The sequence below is a fragment of the Syngnathus scovelli genome, chromosome 21 (genome assembly GCF_024217435.2).
Source record: "Syngnathus scovelli strain Florida chromosome 21, RoL_Ssco_1.2, whole genome shotgun sequence".
NCBI lineage: Eukaryota > Metazoa > Chordata > Actinopteri > Syngnathiformes > Syngnathidae > Syngnathus > Syngnathus scovelli.
The window spans coordinates 687720-697582 of record NC_090867.1 but is presented as its reverse complement, the minus strand read 5'-3'; the positions used below and the strand labels follow the sequence as shown (position 1 = coordinate 697582).

Genomic DNA, 9863 nt, shown 5'->3' with positions numbered 1-9863 from the left:
AGAAAATGCGATTTAAGCAATAAAATTAAAAATGCACCCAAAACCTAAAGCAAACGTTGCAGATGGTCATTTCTTCATGTGCAGTGGTCAACGCAGCACTCTCTAGCTGCCAAGAGCACTTTTTACTATGCACACCCAACCAGAGTGACGGGAGGAGCACATTTCAGAAAACGTGCTCAGCTCGTCGAGAAAATGCGATTTAAGCAATAAAATTAAAAATGCACCCAAAACATTAAACCAAACGTTGCAGGTGGTTATTTCTTCATGCGCAGTGGTCAACGCGGCACTCTCTAGCTGCCAAGAGCATTTTTTACTATGCACACCCAACCAGAGTGACGGGAGGAGCACATTTCAGAAAACGTGCTCAGCTCGTCGAGAAAATGCGATTTAAGCAATAAAATTAAAAATGCACCTAAAACCTAAACCAAACGTTGCAGGTGGTTATTTCTTCATGCGCAGTGGTCAACGCGGCACTCTCTAGCTGCCAAGAGCACTTTTTACTATGCGCACCCAACCAGAGTGACGGGAGGAGCACATTTCAGAAAACGTGCTCAGCTCGTTGAGAAAATGCGATTTAAGCAATAAAATTAAAAATGCACCCAAAACCTAAACCAAACGTTGCAGGTGGTTATTTCTTCATGCGCAGTGGTCAACGCGGCACTCTCTAGCTGCCAAGAGCACTTTTTACTATGCGCACCCAACCAGAGTGACGGGAGGAGCACATTTCAGAAAACGTGCTCAGCTCGTCGAGAAAATGCGATTTAAGCAATAAAATTAAAAATGCACCTAAAACCTAAACCAAACGTTGCAGGTGGTTATTTCTTCATGCGCAGCAGTCAACGCGGCACTCTCTAGCTGCCAAGAGCACTTTTTACTATGCGCACCCAACCAGAGTGACGGGAGGAGCACATTTCAGAAAACGTGCTCAGCTCGTCGAGAAAATGCGATTTAAGCAATAAAATTAAAAATGCACCTAAAACCCAAACCAAATGTTGCAGGTGGTTATTTCTTCATGTGCAGTGGTCAACGCGGCACTCTCTAGCTGCCAAGAGCACTTTTTACTATGCGCACCCAACCAGAGTGACGGGAGGAGCACATTTCAGAAAACGTGCGCAGCTCGTCCAGAAAATGCGATTTAAGCAATAAAATTAAAAATGCACCCAAAACCTAAACCAAACGTTGCAGGTGGTTATTTCTTCATGCGCAGTGGTCAACGCGGCACTCTCTAGCTGCCAAAAGCACTTTTTACTATACACACCCAACCAGAGTGACGGGAGGAGCACATTCCAGAAAACGTGCTCAGCTCGTCGAGAAAATGCGATTTAAGCAATAAAATTAAAAATGCACCCAAAACCTAAAGCAAACGTTGCAGATGGTCATTTCTTCATGTGCAGTGGTCAACGCAGCACTCTCTAGCTGCCAAGAGCACTTTTTACTATGCACACCCAACCAGAGTGACGGGAGGAGCACATTTCAGAAAACGTGCTCAGCTCGTCGAGAAAATGCGATTTAAGCAATAAAATTAAAAATGCACCCAAAACATTAAACCAAACGTTGCAGGTGGTTATTTCTTCATGCGCAGTGGTCAACGCGGCACTCTCTAGCTGCCAAGACCATTTTTTACTATGCACACCCAACCAGAGTGACGGGAGGAGCACATTTCAGAAAACGTGCTCAGCTCGTCGAGAAAATGCGATTTAAGCAATAAAATTAAAAATGCACCTAAAACCTAAACCAAACGTTGCAGGTGGTTATTTCTTCATGCGCAGTGGTCAACGCGGCACTCTCTAGCTGCCAAGAGCACTTTTTACTATGCGCACCCAACCAGAGTGACGGGAGGAGCACATTTCAGAAAACGTGCTCAGCTCGTTGAGAAAATGCGATTTAAGCAATAAAATTAAAAATGCACCCAAAACCTAAACCAAACGTTGCAGGTGGTTATTTCTTCATGCGCAGTGGTCAACGCGGCACTCTCTAGCTGCCAAGAGCACTTTTTACTATGCACACCCAACCAGAGTGACGGGAGGAGCGCATTTCAGAAAACGTGCTCAGCTCGACGAGAAAATGCGATTTAAGCAATAAAATTAAAAATGCACCCAAAACCTAAACCAAACGTTGCAGGTGGTTATTTCTTCATGCGCAGTGGTCAACGCAGCACTCTCTAGCTGCCAAGAGCACTTTTTACGATGCACACCCAACCAGAGAGACGGGAGGAGCGCATTTCAGAAAACGTGCTCAGCTCGACGAGAAAATGCGATTTAAGCAATAAAATTAAAAATGCACCCAAAACCTAAACCAAACGTAGCAGGTGGTAATTTCTTCATGCGCAGCAGTCAACGCGGCACTCTCTAGCTGCCAAGAGCACTTTTTACTATGCGCACCCAACCAGAGTGACGGGAGGAGCACATTTCAGAAAACGTGCTCAGCTCGTCGAGAAAATGCGATTTAAGCAATACAATTAAAAATGCACCTAAAACCTAAACCAAACGTTGCAGATGGTCATTTCTTCATGCGCAGTGGTCAACGCGGCACTCTCTAGCTGCCAAGAGCACTTTTTACTATGCACACCCAACCAGAGTGACGGGAGGAGCGCATTTTAGAAAACGTGCTCAGCTCGACGAGAAAATGCGATTTAAGCAATAAAATTAAAAATGCACCCAAAACCTAAACCAAACGTTGCAGGTGGTTATTTCTTCATGCGCAGTGGTCAACGCGGCACTCTCTAGCTGCCAAGAGCACTTTTTACTATGCGCACCCAACCAGAGTGACGGGAGGAGCACATTTCAGAAAACGTGCTCAGCTCGTCGAGAAAATGCGATTTAAGCAATAAAATTAAAAATGCACCTAAAACCTAAACCAAACGTTGCAGGTGGTTATTTCTTCATGCGCAGCAGTCAACGCGGCACTCTCTAGCTGCCAAGAGCACTTTTTACTATGCGCACCCAACCAGAGTGACGGGAGGAGCACATTTCAGAAAACGTGCTCAGTGTTAGAGATTTGCTCACTCCAACTTATTTTGCAAGAACCACAAGAGACAAGGCAAGTTCTTTTAGACACCTGCAGGTGGAGAGTCCATTCGTCGCTGTCTGAACAGCGATTATCGAATGAAGTCTGAACTCTCCTTCCTGCAAGGGCATATTTATTAGGAGGAACAGAGTGGGGGTGAGAGTGGGGGTCAGAGTAGACAAATGGCCGAAGCCCCTGGCTGATCAAAGCACAGCAGGGGGTCCTTCACGATGTTGTGTGAACTAAACAACTTTGATTGCTTCCTCTGCAGCTAGTCACTTTGTTCTACTACTTTTGTTAAGACAGGACAGGCGAGTTTAAGTATTACAGGTTACATTCCAACATAATCATAGGATCAAGATAACCTGGAAAACCCTAACATCTCCCTCCTGTTTTATCATATGATTATGTCACCCCAAACAACAAAGACAAGTAAGAAAAAAAACACATATATATGTATAATGAAGAAAGAAGAATAGGAAAAATAAAAACAACAAACAATGATAGCAACACTTTCCAGTGAAGATGAGGCATTACCTCAACACCCCAGATCAAACTTATTGTGTAAGCGAAAAACCTGCTGGCCAGATGTTATTAGCAGGAAAATTCTTACACGGCCCCGTCGCCACAGGCGGCCAGAATGCTATGAATAACAAAAAATAAAAAGAAAAACACAGAAACAGTACATCATTGTATCCATCACTTGCGAAGCATTTTCGATGGTCAAATCATCAAGTTTCTGTAAAACATGCTCAACAGAACAGCATCTACGCAATCCACGTGTCATTATCGTCATCACATCCGTCATCTCTAAGAAGTTGTATATGAACTTGGGCTACAGTAGAGGACACAAACTTCGACACAGCAGACTTCAAACATGGGATAACGCAGGTCGTAAACGAGCACAACACCACCAGCACAACAAGCACAGGAGACAGCAATTTCAAAAGCAGTTGCCACCAGTTGCCAGAGAAAAACCACGAAAAGAAATCAAACTGATGTGGGACCTTGTCATTAGACATGGCCTGCTGTAAGTTCTTCAGTGAATTCATGGCGTCGTTGATGTGGGTGTCATTTTCTCCTGGTATGTATGTGCAACAGGAAGTCCCAATGATGTGGCACACACCACCTTGTGCTGCCGTCAACAAGTCCAGAACCATCCTGTTTTGCAAGACCATCAGTCTGATAGCCTGAATCTCTCTATTTTGTCCATCGTTGACTTGCAGCGAGAGATTCACAAAGGATTGAAAACGATAGTTCAGTGTCTCGATGAAGAGCGATAGTTTCCCAACCCCAATCTGAGGGAAGAGCGCAAGGACAACTTTGTCTCCGGCAGACCATACTTTATGGTCCTCTGGAACGTTCACACCCCAGACAGGGTCATGAGGGTCAAAGGTTGTAACTGCTCTGCGTCGACGTCCAGTAGAGTTACGTGCTCCTGTCAACAAATGGTGTCGTATCCTGTAGGTGTGGTCTGTCACCCACACTGGTGCACACACTCCTGTCCAGTTGGCGGGCAGCATCGGATAAACCTTGTGACCACAAAGCCACCAGCCATTCTGTATGAAGTATGTTCCGTTCGATGGTGTAGCCATGTTGGTTGGAGAGCCCTCCCCACCTGAAATGGCTCTCTTATCTTGACACTCATCGGTGATGTCCAGAGCTCCCATCCAGTTTCCTCCTGGAGAGCAGTCGTCGTTAATGCAGACGTGGGTCTTGTTACCTTGGATGTAACATGTGTAATTCACTCCAGCTGGTCTCTCTGTGTAGGCCACTTGTGGTATTGTTCGTCCTTTAACAGTCACATTGAGATTTGTCCAGAACAGCTGATCACAGGCACCGTCAGCAAGTCCAGGGCGGTAAGGGTCAGCATCTTTGACTGTGACGGCACGGTGCTGATATCCAACTCCTCCCATGGATGCCATACATTTTGCTTCAGTGGCATTCATTGCTCTGGCCTCCAAGCGAACTTGCGTGGAGGAAGGGGGGAGTTTCGAACACACATAGCATCCCTCCTGTGTGTGAGCTCTCACAGTGAACCTGACATATCGGTACCAAGTGTTGGTTTCGTATGGGTTTGTGGGGTCCCATGACCAGTCTTCAAAGTTCTCATCATGTGACCATCGTTTACCACGGGCAACATTGTCATTTGGTCTGTTCAGATGAGTCAATAGACCATAGCACGCTCCAACCACAACGCAGCAGAGGATCCATCTGGCATATGGAGCCCCGTTGCTACTAGGATGGCAGAGACACTGGGACATCCCCTCGCCTAGCGGAGTGGGGATCGATGAATTCTTCACCAACATTGAGACGCCTCGCCCTAAACGACAGGGCCCCTTTGTAGTCAGCCTTCCCCACCACTCCGAATTAGGGGTCCAGCACTCTCTGCAACTTGCAGTGGCTGAGGTGAATCCAGCTGGGCCGTTGAGAGATTTCTACTGCCGTGGGAGTAGCAAGCAAAACTTGGAACGGTCCCTCCCACCGCGGGCTGGCCCATTTCTTTCTTTTGATGACCTTGATGTAGACCCAGTCTCCTGGATTGATGGGGTTGTCCACCTGTGAGGAGGAAAGATCAAGCGGCAGTAAATTTGTCTTTGACACAGTTTGAGCGTCCTGATCGTATAATCTGCCAAGGACTGCTCATTCATCTGTTGTTTGCAACTCTCGTAGTCAATTGTAGTGCCCATTTAACTGGCAAATAGGAATGTTTGCGGGAAGAGTTTGAACACTTCCTAATGATTCCCTTTAACCAAAAACTATTTATGCAAGCCCTGATCTGTATGTCTTGACCTCTCACATGTTATTGTCATGCTTGCTCAAAAATGTGACTTAGAGTATGGTGCTGTGAATTCTCAATCTCCCCAATGAAATTGGATCCCACCTCGTAGTTCTTATCGTTCTCATGTTCCTGTTAGCCTGCAATTGTCCAAATCAAAAAATTTCTTTTAACTGTCTGTCTTTTGAACCTCTAAATCTCTCGTGTTGCTAACCTATCTACACCAGAACAAAAAATTTACCACAATATAACACCAAATGTATTCGAAAATTCATTGTCATAAAGTGTTGTATTATTACTATCTTCCACTATCTGTCCTACTCACTCCCCCCCTTTTGAGGCTTGGCAACGCCCATGCCTCACACCTTGACAAACTGTTTGGGAGAATGCGTTCTTTACTACATATGATTCCATCATCATTTAATTTGACTTTCTTTCCAAAACGCTTCTCAATTTCTCAGTTCACACATCTTCTACATGTGTTACTGGTTCTCCAGTTTTTTTTCTAGTTAATTATCAATCCAAAAGCTACGTGTTTCTTTCTAACATTCAACCTGCTCAAAATCACTCTTTCATCAAAGTCGCTCTACTAATTCTCTATAGTAGTCGCCAACGACTTCAACCATTCAACCTGTAATTTCTTTTCATTCAGGCTATCATTCATCAATGTTCATTTGCATCTCACACGCAGTCTCCAAAAAGGAGTCTTTCTATCACATTGGTCCCAATTCATCCAAGCTCACCACACAACAGTCATATATCATTTTCAACTCAGGTTTCCTGGTAGAACAATCCACCAATTTAAAAAAACTTAACTAAAACAAACAACTAGCAAGTTAATCTGAATTTTTCTCTTTGTTTTTAAATTTGAAGAACTCAATCTCTCAGATTTAGCTTGCATTTAGAATTTTGCATAATCTTATAACACAACCAATCAATTATTCCTATTAAATGTAGCATTGCAAAATCTTAAATTCACAATTTAGCTTCTTCCAATTCCTGAAAGCATGTTCTGTCATTTTTTTTTTTTTTTTTTTTTTTTTTTTTTTTTTTTTTTTTTTTTTTTTCCGAATTTCTCATGTGGGCTCGACACTTTACATGCACTAGTGTGGATTAGTTTCTGCTTGCAAACAGATTTCTTTTTCCTCTCATTTTTATCTTTCAAAATCATTTCTGTTCTGCGGTGCAAATTGGATAGACCACAGTCTAGCAAATTTTTTTTATACTAAAACTTTAGCCAATGTTCATCATTTTAACATATACGCACACACATGCACAGCTCTCGCATGCAAAAGGTAGGTCTCAGCCACAATGATTCGTCACAGGCTGGCCATTTCCTGTGGTCGATCATGAGCTGGTCCCTCCCATGCACACGAGGACAGCACATTCTAATTTTATTTATTTATCTTCTAGAAGCAAGTTGCATTTCTTTACCACTTGATTTGCATATTTTAACTTCAGTGTAACACAATTTGAGAAGCGGTCAAAGAGGAGGAAGCTTGTCATGCTAAAAATTTGGTTTCTCCTCTGCTCCTTCCTCCACCCTTTGATTGATATTGTTTTGCAAAACGACACACTCTTGCTAAGTGTCCTCGTTTCCCACAGTTCCAACAGTTGTCAGAATCTCGTGGGGGTTTTGAATTATATGGCGGCCTGCGACCTTGTTGGCCTCTACCTCTCCCTCTGCCTAGCTGGGACCCTTGGAAGAAGACTGTTGTATCTTCATCTAGTTCATCATCATCATTATCTAGATGAAATACATCAGAACTTTTGCCTTTTTTGATCACTTTTCCAGCATGTCTGGCCCATTGCATAGTTGTTGTCACACTTGCAACATCCACTTCCACCAAATGTTTCCTCACCAAGTTGCCTATTTAAGGGCGGAAATTAGTGAGGAGCGCATTTTTGAGCTGTTGTTGATAAGCACCCTCAGCTGTATCATTGAATGGGATGCCACTATGCACCCTGAATTCTTTTTCAAATCTCAATTGAATGGCGGCCTCATCACTTTTCAACTTTCTATCTTTTGTCTTTTGGATTTGTTCTCTTCTTTCTTGTGAAGCTTTCAACCACACTTTAGCACAATCCAATTCTCTTTCTTTTCTTTTCTTTTGCAGTCCATTTTTCTTTTTATCCACACTCTCTTCCAAAACATCAACAACTATCTTCCACACTTCAACTCTCAACTTCCCTTCTACTCCATACTTTTTCTTCCACTTCGGCATATATTGCATGCAATTAAGAAATCTACTCGCCATGTACTTCTCATCTCCGTCAAGAGGCAGAGATTTACCGTTTTTATTTCCCATCTTAATTTTAGTAGCTTAAGGTTTTACAATTTTTTTTTTTTTTTTTTTTTTTTTTTTTTTGAGGATCCTCAATGCAGGTTTAAATTGACCTTTCAACAAATCACTAGCCTGTATTATTGCCGTGGATCAATGCTAGAACTGCTTCTTAGTCAACTTATCCTACCAGTCACACACTCAATCACACAAACTCCAGCGCTTTTTTAGGCCTATCCAGGGATGGGTGTAAAACCCTCCCAAACAGCTTTGGAAAAACGGACAAAAGAAAAAATCTACGCCCTTCTTCAATTAAGAAAAAGAAGCTCTGTTTTTCTTAGCCCGTTTCTTCCACTGGGACTTGAACCCAAGCTATTCTTTGGCTTGGAAAAACATACAAAGAAAAATCTACGCCCTTCTTTGATTAACAAAAAAGAAGCTCCGTGTTTCTTAGCACGTTCCTTCCACTGGGACTTTAACCCAAGCCAGATCCCTCAGCTCGGAAAAACAGACAAAGAAGAGTCTACACACTTCTTCGATGAACGAAAAAGAAGCTCTGCCTTTCTTAGCCTGTTTCTTCCACTGGGACTTGAACCCAAGCTATCTCCCGTGCACCTCTATGTGTTACGCGTTTAACAACACAACACAATTTCAAGAACTTACTTGTCCCCTGGTTCGTTGCACTGCCGGGTCCCGTCAATCCACCTCTGTCAGACGAAGGCAGACCTAAGATGCTGGCCCAGCGAAGAATTTCCTTCCCAGGTCTTTCTTTACCAGGTCCGGCTAGTGGACGCTGGCCCGTCGACGGTGTACAGCGCGTCGTCCTCCGTCAGCCAGATGATGGGTATGAGGGTCCCGGGTTTCGGCACCAAAATGTTAGAGATTTGCTCACTCCAACTTATTTTGCAAGAACCACAAGAGACAAGGCAAGTTCTTTTAGACACCTGCAGGTGGAGAGTCCATTCGTCGCTGTCTGAACAGCGATTATCGAATGAAGTCTGAACTCTCCTTCCTGCAAGGGCATATTTATTAGGAGGAACAGAGTGGGGGTGAGAGTGGGGGTCAGAGTAGACAAATGGCCGAAGCCCCTGGCTGATCAAAGCACAGCAGGGGGTCCTTCACGATGTTGTGTGAACTAAACAACTTTGATTGCTTCCTCTGCAGCTAGTCACTTTGTTCTACTACTTTTGTTAAGACAGGACAGGCGAGTTTAAGTATTACAGGTTACATTCCAACATAATCATAGGATCAAGATAACCTGGAAAACCCTAACACTCAGCTCGTCGAGAAAATGCGATTTAAGCAATAAAATTAAAAATGCACACAAAACCTAAACCAAACGTTGCAGGTGGTTATTTCTTCATGCGCAGTGGTCAACGCGGCACTCTCTAGCTGCCAAGAGCACTTTTTACTATGCGCACCCAACCAGAGTGACGGGAGGAGCACATTTCAGAAAACGTGCTCAGCTCGTCGAGAAAATGCGATTTAAGCAATAAAATTAAAAATGCACCCAAAACCTAAACCAAACGTTGCAGGTGGTTATTTCTTCATATGCAGCAGTCAACGCGGAACTCTCTAGCTGCCAAGAGCACTTTTTACTATGCGCACCCAACCAGAGTGACGGGAGGAGCAGATTTCAGAAAACGTGATCAGCTCGTCGAGAAAATGCGATTTAAGCAATAAAATAAAAAATGCACCTAAAACCTAAACCAAACGTTGCAGGTGGATATTTCTTCATGCGCAGTGGTCAACGCGGCACTCTCTAGCTGCCAAGAGCACTTTTTACTATGCGCACC

The 9863-nt window shown here is 43.7% G+C and overlaps 1 long non-coding RNA gene across 1 annotated transcript; it reads right to left on the bottom strand.

Moving 5' to 3' along the window:
• Positions 1–3044: 3044 nt before the first annotated feature.
• Positions 3045–9345, bottom strand: LOC137839819 (uncharacterized). Its single transcript, XR_011086110.1, has 2 exons — positions 6417–9345; positions 3045–6339 (listed from the first exon to the last, which is right to left on the bottom strand). It is a non-coding gene; the product is annotated as an uncharacterized lncRNA (long non-coding RNA).
• Positions 9346–9863: the final 518 nt, after the last annotated feature.